Raw genomic sequence first — 12,189 nt, 5'->3', positions numbered from 1 at the left:
TTTCTGTTCCAGGATAGGTGTTGTTTGTCTGGCTGTTGCTCTGTGACTGCTGGCAATTGGTCTGCCTGCTACCAGGCAGCTCTGCAGTGCAACTCCCATCTGGCGCGGGTATGCAAGCGTGGTCAAGTTTCAGTTACCTGGGCGTACGGTACAGTTTTGGTTGTCTTCATCAGGTTGTGTAGCATTACAGGATGTGTTTGTGCTATCCGCTGGCTGTTTTTCCTCCGGTGGCATGGATTGTCCTTGAAAGAGCATCCTAGGCAGTGACGGATCGTATCTGCTGTCTTCCGGGCTCGGCTTGGGTGCAGCCAAGTTTCTCATAGGAGGAACAAGCAATCTTAGGAGTCCATTATTATCCCTGGCGTTGTTGTAGGCCTACTTGAGTCTTGCCCTTGATCTTGCCCCATTCCTTGGCCCACGTGTGTCCTTAAAACGTCCAGTGATGGAGTTCCTTGTTCTTGCGCTTCTACAAGCAGAAGCTCACTAAAGTGCTGGTGACTGTATTTAGTCACATAGGTGCTTTTACTTGAGGTGTGATGGTCGGAGAGCCAGATAAATTGTGATTAAGAGCTATGAAAGACTAGTGGAGTGCAGGGAGGATCAGTTTGGGCCAAAGGCCTGAAGAAATGAACTTCTGCTTCTGTGAGTTCTAGCATAAATGTTGCCCTGGCTCATGCCCCTGAAAGTAAATGGTTAGTCTTCAGGTATTTTTAAAAAGTTACCTAAGGATATGATGGTGCCATCTTACACAAGTCATGCGTTCACAGTGATGCCTTTGTACCATGGTAGTATGGTAGTTGGTAATGTTTTCCCTCAAAGTAAAAGATTTTTGTTATGACAAATGTGGTCTAAAGCAGTTGGTAAGGAAAGGAGAGTGGTGATGAAACTGAAAGGAGGTTAAATCCAATGTTTTACCTAGGAGAAATCTTTGACTTCTCTGCACCATTTTAGTCTCTGCCAAAAACTTCTCTCAGTAGTTAGATAGATAAAGAGTTACTTCTTTCACTGAGTGAACATCTTCAACCTTTCACCTCCTTTACTAGATCAAAGTACATATTCCTAGCCGAAAGTTAGTAGTAGATGAAAACCATCACAATACCACAGTTAACAGGATAAGAAAAGGATAGGAATGTTTTAGCTTTCATGCAAAAATGCTGTAGGCTTTGCAGCAAAGATATGTAATACTAGGAAAACGTATGCAGAGTGGCTCCTACAGGAGGCATGCATTACACATTTGCAGATGGCAAATGTTCTGTTACTACCTTTCAAAGAAGGCATGAGCTCTTCTGCTTGAGTGTGAATGAGGATTCCCTCTTTTAGAGAATGTGATTTTAATGAGGTCAAGCACAGTGCCAAATGCCAGCCCCCCGATTAGACTTGCTGGGTTTAGTGGCTTTAGGCTGAAAACAGTGATTCCTGGTGAACAAGTTGAACACCCAGAGCAGTGTCTAAGAGGGCCAGGACCTAGTGAAGCTGTTACTGAAAAATCTCTTTTCCTTATGATTGGTCTTAAGAAAAGGTGATACGAATTAAAAATTCAGAAAAAAGGGCAAGACTAGTGATTTTATAACCTCAAAACTTTCCTAGAAGTCAAAACTTTCAGGATATGAGTCGGTTTAACTTAACTAAGAAAGGGTTTAGAAGGAGGCTTGCTCGTGAACAAAATGGAAATGTTTTCTGACCGCAGAGGGCCTATAAATGTAATGTAAGTACAACAAAGGACTGTTGCTGAAGTTAGTAACATCAAACTGGAAATAAGCTATACATCCTTAACATTGAGGCAAATAGCTGTTGGAGCAACTTGCTTAGAAATGGAGTCAGGAATCTACACTATAAAGTTTTTAATTTAAAGCAGGACAGCTCATAAAAAAAGAGACACACCAAGTCTGAGGGAATCACTATGAAAATCTGCAGTGGTAAGCCAGAGGACAAAATAGTTTACCTTAATGATCCCTGATAGCCATTAAAAAACACCTTTCATTGAAAGATAGATGAAAAATATACCTTTCTGTTGTTCTGGGCCAGTGCAATTTTGTACTTGATGAAGAAGAGAGATGAAAAAAGCAGTTAAGCATGCTAGGAGCAATAGAAAATGAAAATGTCAAGCTTTGGTTTTATAAATAGGCACAACACCGTACCAATTGTACAAAGAGTATTATTTGGTTGCTTCTACTTAGACTGTGCTGTAAAATGAAGGGGTTGAATGCCAGCTTTTTATGGATACATTTGGATGTGCCTCTGTACTTCTTTGAATGATTATTTTAAAGCAAACCATCTTTCCGATATCCATATGTAAAATTTGCAGTAGAACAGCATATTTAGTATTGACTGGTGACAAATCCTTTAAGCAACTGAATTGCTAGTTGCTATCTGGGAGTCAACGTCAGCCTGCGGATGCGGCCACAGGCAAACGCTCCTCAGGTCCCAGCGCTGATGTGGTTTGGTATGAGTTGGACCCAGCAGTGGTTTTTGGAAAACATAATTGAAGCCCCTTCCCATGCTCATTCTTGTGCCATTCCTACAATGCCACAAGCTTTTTTGTGGCAAAGCACCTGAACCAGAGGGGGAATCGAGCTGTCTGAAAGAACGATTTTTCCAAAAAATGGTGTTGATACAAAAAAGGGAGTGATCTATGGGCAGGAATGAGTACTCAGTGGAAGAGGAGGGAGAGGACTTTTTTAATGCTTAGAGATCTATGCTTTTAGGTGCAGATGTTATTATGTAAAGTTAAAGAGAGCTCTAACAACCCCTTTAAATAAAATTGGACAACCGAAGCTATGTGCTTCTATTTGTTTTACTATAAAATGAAGAAAAACATCTTTATGTCACAGAAGTATTAGGTGTGTGTGTTCTGGTCTTGTCTTGACTAGTGTCTGAACAGTATGTAAGGACATAGGAGAAATGTTTTGATATATACGTACCGTGATATATTTGAAGTATATGGTTAGGCTTCACCCGTATAGTTGAGGAGAAAATGTAATCAAAATATTTGAAGTATGTTTTAATGTGATTTGACTAATCTTTCTAGTAAAATGCATCTCTTCATAAAAATTAATGCACACTAATATGCTACTTCTAAGAAATTTATAACAACTCATATCTTTGTACTCAGTTGTCATAATAACAAGAAAATAGTGAATATAGAAGGAGGAAATTCTCCTGAATGTTTATCTTCTAAAATATAATCACTACAGATATGCTTGAAACACAACTGTTTAGCTGCAGAGGTAGGCCTGCTCATGTTTGCATTAGTAAGGTAGTAGTCATGCTTTTTTTTTTTTTTTTCCTTGCTAAGGAGTTGTTGGGGAGTTTTTTGTTTTTGTCCTATCAAGAATAAGGAGGAGATTTTTTTCCCCTTTTTCTTCATCTTTCAGTTTGTGTTATTTATTTTTAGAACTAACCAAAAAAAAGGAAAAAATCTACGACATTTTTGTTACCATACGACATATAACACAGTGTTGCATTTTTTAAATACTTCAATATTTCTAGCATTTTGTTTTCCCCAAGAGACTCTGAAAATTGAAACATTAGTGAAAAACAGCTCCTGAAAGATGAGAATAGTGGTCAAAAGAAGAATAATTTCACTGAAGTTTTATTAAAACTTCATGTTAAAACTATATGTACTATCAATAGTTACTGAATAGTTTGCATAAGAGACACCTTTGATAAAGATTCACTGCTCCCAGGTCTTTCAGCAACGAAGGTCATGGCTCACTGTAAGAAATTGTGAGGCTCCTCCAAGACTTTATATGGCATGTTTTGTGTCTTTACCAGCATTGCAGCAATAATTCGTTGGTAATATTGTTATGAGTCTCTATAGGAAGATTCCTGTAGGTCATGGGGCCAAATTGTGATCATGCATTTATTTCCATACTTGAAGTTTTTACTAAAAATGCAGCTATGATGATTCATAGTGTGCAATGTGTACGTTTGAAGTCGGTATCAGCAGCTTAACATGATCCTCAATTCTGAAAGACGATGACTTGTTTTTTCTGAGGTGACCTTATTTTCAAATACAAGAGTATGATTTCAAGAGTGTGTGCAATTTGCAGGCTTGTGATGTATACTGCTTGCAGACTAGCTGTACTATTTGAAAACTATTAAATATTTGGTTTTGCAGAAACTGGGAAAATAGTCATAAGATGACTGAAAGGACCCTTTTCTTGGGCTATTACAATGCATTATTCTAATTAGAAAAATATATTTTTAGAATTTATTGAATAAATTTTTGTGTATATGCGTAAAAATGTCAGAGGGAAAAGATACTATGTACTAGTGGCAGCAAGAGATGAAAAACTCATGTTAAAAAGACAAGAATCTAGTGTCTTCATCTGAATGCCAGTAGTTAACATTGACTTCATCTTTTTAGACTTCTTAAAACATACATTTCCATTTTATTGTATTGTAATTTAGGTTTGAACATGCCAGTGTGGTATACAGGCCAATTATGCCAGTGCTCAGTGCAAAAATACAGAAAACAACAGGCTCTGTTCGAAGTAGTTTATAATCAAGTATAATCTGAGGTCAATTCTGATCACATTTATACTTGGGAGTAAATCTGCTAATACGGTTTGCCATTCCTCCATGTGGAAAACAGCTTTTATAATCTGAATTGCATTGCTGAGGCAGAAGCAGTATTAAACCTGAAAAAAGTTGAAGCAAAGCAGTAAATATGGTAAGTCAAACTTCATATAAGCTTAAGGCTCCAAATGTAAATTTTGTAATGTTAGTGGATTTTACGTGCATTGCTCATTTTCTCTCTATTCTTTTTCCTGATATTCAGCTCCAGCTATACAAAAACATGCTTTTCAGTCACTTCTTTTAAGGTAGGGGCTGGGGGAGCAGGGAGAAGAAACAAGGCTGTAGATAAATTACAACCAGCTCAGTGATTTCTAGAAAGAGGACTGCCAAAGTAATAAGCTTCAGTGATGGTCTGATAGTCTGATCTCATAGGCTGAGGCAGGGAAAGTATTAGAAAAGCATTTGTATATACTAAAATCTCTTTTTATAGGTTTGTTTCTCTATTACTCATGTAGAGATTAATTATTTCTCTCTCAGATATGCAATGAATCTTTTAAATCGTGTTAAAGTGAATACTTCATGAGCCTTCAGGAACTGTGTTGTGTGTGGCATATATTCAGGGAATATCTGATGTCTGTAGAAGCCTTAAAATGCCTGAAATACAAAGCAGAGAATTTTATCACAGCGCCAGAAGACTCTAGGGTACAAAACAAAACAAACAAACTAAAAAGTATGGTCGGTAGGAAAGGGTTGTATTGATTTAGTACTTCACAGGGAATTGCTCATTAGATAAATCAGCTTCTCACCACTCTGCTTCATCAATATTGATTGTAAAAATTATGAACTCCAGATCTGATCTCTGCCTTTTTCTCACAGACGGTCTCATCCCTTGTCTAGTTTGCCCTGTGGGTTCATGCCTTGGTGTGGAGAAAGATGATTTCCCAGCTGTTAAGCCCAGGGAACTGCGGATGCCCCTGCAGCTCGGCTGTGACCCACACGCCCTACATCATCTTTGTGTAGACACGAATGCAGGAATTAGGAGACAGAGGAAGGGTAACATTGAGCTCTAGGCTTTTGCCCTGGGAGGGATATCGGGTAGCTGGGACACAGACTTGGAGCAGGGAACTCGGAGTGCTCCTGGGGTCCTCCCGCTTGGACAGACCCAGTAACCGCAGCAGAGCTTACGCAGGACTAGCTTTTGCTGTTCTTGCACGACATAACGTTTTGTTCTTTCAGTGCCGCTGAATGTAAGGCAAAGAGGGGTTTTTGAATCTGTCCCAGGGAATAAAAGTTGAATGGCAATTAGGAAAAAATGATACAAACTAGAAACATAATCAGTGAAATCTTGTGTGTACTCTTAATGCTTAAAATGTAAATTAAGTAGTATTCTGGCAGGCTGAATTCCACGCTTAATGTTTTTGTCAAATTACTTCTGGTGTTTTTGCAATTCATATGTGCTGAAATCAGAAGCAAGTGAGAAATTATTGAAAGCAAACCATAACACTGACAGCCATTTTCTGATTCTCAGAGAAACAGTTTATACCAGATCTGTTTTCAAGCTGTATTACATGAGTAAAATCAAAGAAGCCTTTTCTTGTTGTTTTATTTTCACATAGTTAAGCTTTTTAATTAATACTATTTATCGTTAGAAAGACTAAGTAGAAGGGACACAGAGCAAAGGAAATAGCTAATTTTTCAGGAAATTTTCTGCCTATTTATGGTTTGATTATGAAATTGTATACTGTACAATCATTTATTTATGGTCCAATAGCAAAAGCTTATCAAAACTAGAGCTACTTCTTTCCTTTCTAGATAAGGCTTCTGAGGTCAAATTTGCTGTAACACTTTACAGCATAGAGCTCACGTACATCATCAGGTGATACACAAGGTAAGCAATTAGTCTTTTTCCTTACATCTACAGAAGTGCCTCCCCAAATTATACCAAGTATGAGCAAAATAAAACACATGATTTTCGATTGCAATCGAAAGTAGTTGTTACACGCTGGGGGGGGATACTATAGCACAAACTACAGTTTGCAGACAGCATCAGATTGTTGCTCTAGCTAATCAGCGTCAACTTAATACGTGGGTGGAAAGACTAGTAACGAGTAGAGTCTTCCCTACTACTTTTTTGAAGACTGGTAGCAAATGGCAGCACGAGCCCGATGGAATGGGTTTCTTTCAAGGTTTGCAGAGGAAACACAAGTATCTCTGTACTACAGAGAGCCCATGGTACAGAGGACTTGTCTTCACAGGGGCTATATTAACATTAACATGTAGGAAGAACTAAAAAGATTCCATTTGTGGAGTGAATCAGTGGGTGCTGTGGACCTCCTGTCTGCGCTATCCACATTTTAGGGCGCAGGGTTACTTTGAGCTAGCTCTAGTCTGGCTCTATGGGCTTAAATGCCTGTCTGCAGCTGGAGCACATGAGGTGCCCTCCACACACCCTTTTTGTTTCATTTGGAGAGGACCTGTTTCATCCTCTCTGAGGCGAAATGCAGCATGTGAGGGTAGTAGGGAGATCTGCGTCAAAAGCGCATTTTTGATACAGATGCACATTTGAGTCAATCTGGATCCACGTAAAGGAGCAAGTAGCAATAAGTGCTTAAGGGATGACGAGGAAGAGCCCAAGGAGGGGGTGAGGAGAAGCAGATTTTGCCCCGTCCCTTTTCCCATGGAGGAACCGAGAGAGAGAGAGAGAGAGAAAGAATTGCAGCCATTGGGTATACAGTGCAGCTTGTGTACCGCATGGGCTGGGAATGGGATTTAGTGCTTCACTTTACTACTTGGTTTCTTGGTTTGGGTCCAATTCATTGCAGTAACTTGTTTATTACTTACCATATGTTTCTTGTGATGTACGACAGTGAAATTTTGTTTGGCCTCTTTTCTTCAGAGAACTTTTTGGTCACATCTTATTACTTATTCATGGCTTCCTGAACCCAAGAGCTTAAAGTAACTGGAGTTATCAAAAATTAAGAATTTTGGCCCACTCATTTTTCATTGTTTTTGCTTACTGTCAGAGAGAGCTTTTTTGGCAGTCCAAACTGTACAGGTGCCGCATTCATTTTACATTAGAACCATTCGCATCATGTTCCGTAGCAAGTATTTTGGCATGATGTTGAAATTGTCTTTCCTCCAGCTCTTATGGCAAGCCCACGTTTATATGCAAGCAACTTTTTAAGTGTAGCTAACAAAATATTAGAGGTTAGGAAAATTGAGAAAAAATGCTTCTTCATGTCAATATTTCAAAATATGAGAGTTGTTTCCTGGCAAATCACTTTAGAATGGTGCTTTAATCATTTATTTATGCAAGCCAAAGCTTCAACTTGAATAGAAAAGCTTGTTACTGGTTCAAACATGAAAGATTTAAAATAATTTCGTTTATAGACATTTCTCTGTGTGCGTTTCTGTATACAACAATGCTGTAGCAAGTGCCATCTAATGCTATCATTTCTTGTCCTTACTAAGACGTATCATTTTATATGAATTTGAGTCTCTCTAATACCTGTTGAAGATCATCCAGAATCTGGACCTAGGGCATCAGTTATGCTTGTTGAGGGGCTACTCATTGCACTAAGTATCGCACAGATCAACAGAAAGTTGTCCCCGAGCCTCCAAAAAGCTTCAAACCTTAATTTACAGCACAGAAACAGGGCAGAAGAAAAAGACATAATGCTGCCAAATGACCAGAGTCAAATTCAAGCCATGATTATTTTGCAGGGATGAAAGGGGGAGAGCTTTGGAGAGGATGAATAAGCAAGGTAGAGAGGCAATGAAAGGAAGGAGCCCTGAGGAAATGGAAAGCGGAGGGTGTAGCAGAGATGAAAAAAGGTGAAAGAGGTGTGGAAGAGCAGCCGAACAGAACTGGAAAGTACTCCGACTGCAGCAGCAAGTGTCTGCATCCTAGCTGAGATTAGTTTTACAGCTTAAGTCTAAGTGGCTTCTTCCCGGAAGTTTCTTTCCTGAAGGCCACGTGGCATGAGATGACAAAGAATTTATCATTGTTTTTCTATTGAACATTGCAGGGAACAGGCAGGGGACTTTCACTTTAGTTTTGCAGCTTCATGTATTTGCCTGTGTGAGTATGTATGTCACTGTAGTGTCTGGAAGCCCTTGTGACTGACCAGGTAACTGTTATTTTCCTTTTGAACTTTTGTGACTAATATCACCACAAAAAGCCTAAGAGCATTGCTGTGATTTCAAAAGAAAGTAGTGCAGCATGAAATAGGTAACCTTTGATAAAAAAACAAAGAGATGATCCTGAGAGTAAATGGTGTTACAGGAGAAACAGAGGTGCCCCGTATAGATGACGACACTCATGAGGGAATTGCATTGCAATGCCATTTTAAATGGCTTAGACAGGAATTAACCCTCTGAACAGATAAGGCCAAATCTATCCCTAGAGCCAGTGGCTATATTAGTTATATCAAGGATGAATATGGCCCGCTCTACTGATGATAGGATATAGAGCTTGAAAAGGGCATGAAAAAAGATGAATTGGAAACAGATGTCAGGAAGCATTTTTAGAATGATACGTTTGTGAAGTAGCTACTGGGCAAAGCAGTTGATGATGGAAAACACAAGAGGACAAGAAGGGATGCAGAGAGGGTGAGAGAGTGCCAGGAAAAAGTGTCACTACAGCAACTCTTGGGTCTACTTCAGGAGCTTAAGTACAAAGGGAGAAGGAAGCGTCTGGTAATGAAGGCTTTCTCCATAGCTGAAAATGCCATGTGAAGATCTGTGCATGAATTCTTAAGGCTATTTGAAGGGTGAGTCCTGGGTGTGGACTGCTGTTTCTACTATCAGCCAGCTCCTCCAGGCCATCTGTTACAGGTGGCAGAAAGCTTTCTTTCGTAAATATATATTTATATATCCATATGTGTGCATGTGTGCGTGTGTGTGTGTGTGTGCATATATATATATGTATATATTTATACTTTTGCATTGGTTCTGTCAAACCCTATTTTGTCCATTTGCCAATTCTGTCTCTTGCTCTCTAAGACTTTGCCTTGTTTTCTCGTCCATATCTGAAAGTAGACCTTGCCAGAGTCTTGGGTGTTTTACAGAGCAAATTTATAGCAAAAATACTTTTCAAAATATTTTGTTATTCTTAAAGAGAATTCAGAGTGTTTTCTGTCAGACTTCAGTTTGTTGTGCAGTTGTCTTCAAACAAAAAAAAAAAGGCAATTTAATTTGAAATTCCAAGTCAAAGTAAAAAATTGTATTTACTTTCCCATTTACTATGGGAATATTGATTACTTTGTCACAAGTTATATTTTTCCCCAAAAGTTTGCTTTGGGATAAAGTATTTTCCATTAAAGGACTTCTCAAGGGAAAAGATCTGCTTAGCTCTAATGATAGCATTTCATTATTTTGTATTTCATTTCATAGTTATCATTAGGAAAAATAAAAGATTGAAAGTACAAACTGCTGTACCCTGAACATTTTAAATGTATGACATAGTCGCTGTCTTTAGCAAAAACCATGCTCTCACCTTTTTTGTAAAGAGGTGTCAGTAAAAAAGGGAATATGTTCAAGGGAAAATAAGTGCCATGAGGATGTTTGAAGAGTGTGTCTATGGTGTATTTCCGTTATTGCTTTGAGATCGCTTAGTAGATTCTTCAAATGAGAAAAGATCTATGCAGGTGAAGCCTGCTGTCCCCAAAACTTTTTTCTGTTCACTGCCATGCTGAGGTGTGAATTGGCAAAATTGAAACATAGAGACTCATTTAATAATTTCTCTTAAAATCTTGCTTCATATATTAGTAGAATTACAGCAATTACTTCCAACAGTCAGCCTGTGCCAGGTTATTAAGTTTATTGAGGTGGTTTCACTTTTTCCTAACCCCCTGCTCGAGAAAGACTGCGTTCACAGGACTTCACGAAAGCTAACTGCCTACACTTGAGTCAGTACTCAAGGCACGCCTCTGATCCTGGGAGGCATGTTATAGGATTATTTCTAAAGTGTGTTTACCAAAGAATGCAGTAAATAATGCATCTAAGACCAATACTTGCTCAGAGAGACAGACCATCAGATAGCCGTAAGGTGAGGGGCACAAGTGGAGTCCAGGTTGGGACTCCACAGCACGATTCAAACATCCAACTCCACGGTGTGGAGCTACCCACAGACAAAACGTGGAAAGCACTGTAGGAGAGGAGCCTCGCTGACCCGAAGCATTCCTCATCTCCTTTCGTGGAAGACGATGTAGCTGTTACACATATGTAATGAGCATGAGCATAAAATGCAGGCATTTGGGTATGCCTAAAGATATGTGGTACTGCTTGGGAAATTAAAGATGTGGAAACGGTGGATTATAACCTAGATATTCTAAACACGCAGATATAAATATGTGTGTATGTATATATGTCTACACATATGTGTATGCACAAACATACAGGTACTTTAAAACACAAATGACTTTTTTAAAGTTGGAGTCTATGCACCTTGTGCTGAGATACTATAGCGATGCATAGTGGATTCTGAAGAATGGATTTTATACCAGTATTTCTAGAGCTCTCTTAAAACCAGAGATAAGTGAACTACTATCAATTCAAATACCCTTCCATTTTGAGGACCTGAATTATCTAGAAGCTTGATAGTAAGAAATAGGGGCTTATCTTTGCAGTTATTGCGCTTTTTCATATTGATTTGAGTACTTTTCTTTCCTGCAGGTCTTCAAATAAGGTATGCCTTCCATAGCCATGTTTTCCACTTCCACTTCTAGCAGTGGTTCCTCCTTTTTTAGGTAGGACAATGCAGAGAGAGGTGGCATTTTTGCTTTCTGTTAGACGAGCATATGGATTCTCAGGTTTCTAGCTAGTGTCAGATGTGTCTGGGTAAAAGTTAGGATCATAAATTCCTGATTAGTTGAAACTTGGCTAATTCCATAGCATTTCAGGTAAGTCTTTGATGGCAGGAGAACGTTATAGGAGCTGCTTGCTGGTTGGACTCGCAGCATTTGAAAGCTACTTGCAGCCTTGATCGAATCCCTAAGCTGCACACCAGATAACCAGAAATGTCATTTGCTTGACCAGAGATTTCTACCTGTCACTGCACAAGGAAAATTGCATTTTGATCGTTAAAAAACGCATAACTGGCAGCGTTCAGGGTAATGGTGTGTATGATTCGAATGTTTCAAAGCTGTGAATATGCTGGGAGTAAAATCACGCTGCTTTTTGCACTTTTAGAGGAAAGAAATCCAAAAATGCCAGATGTTCTGAGTGCATATCATTTATGCAACTTTTCCCCACCTGCCATCCTATCTTTGGCAATACTGAGGATGACCAGTCCCCCTAGCACTCTCCACCTTTCAAGGCCCTTAGGATTTTCATAGTTCCTTTTCAGGTGCTATTCCATGTCTTCGCAGTTTAATTGTTCAAAATTTTATATCAGTTCATTTTATCTTCTACATCAAGACTTTTAAGATTAAGAGCATTTCTTACATTAAATTCTTCATAATTTATTTCTGACTGGATATATCAAATTTCATCCAGAATAGACACCACCAGTTACCGTTGTTCGGGTATAAGATAATAAAATCAGTCTGGTGTCCCAGAAACTTTTATTCTGTAAGTTTATCCTTGGAGTACCGTTAACTGCTTTACTAGTTCTCCCTCAAAATATATATTGAGAAAGGAATATAAAGAATGTTAATATTTCCTTTT

General features: G+C 38.8%; 1 protein-coding gene across 5 annotated transcripts in view; it reads left to right on the top strand.

Annotated features, from left to right (window-relative positions):
• Nucleotides 1-12,189, top strand: part of LOC138064267 (protein Largen-like) — a 157,812-nt gene that overhangs the window by 117,332 nt on the left and 28,291 nt on the right. For 2 of the 5 annotated variants that reach the window (XM_068926000.1, XM_068926002.1), the window contains exon 3: nucleotides 6,334-6,409. The exons of the other annotated variants lie outside the window; for them this stretch is intronic. The gene's annotated coding sequence lies outside the window, so the exon portion shown is untranslated. The remainder of the gene's footprint in view (nucleotides 1-6,333; nucleotides 6,410-12,189) is intronic. 5 annotated transcript variants of the gene reach the window in all.

The sequence above is a fragment of the Struthio camelus genome, chromosome W (genome assembly GCF_040807025.1).
Source record: "Struthio camelus isolate bStrCam1 chromosome W, bStrCam1.hap1, whole genome shotgun sequence".
Lineage (NCBI taxonomy): Eukaryota > Metazoa > Chordata > Aves > Struthioniformes > Struthionidae > Struthio > Struthio camelus.
Note: the sequence above shows the minus strand (reverse complement) of the source record. Positions and strands in the feature narration are given on the sequence as shown.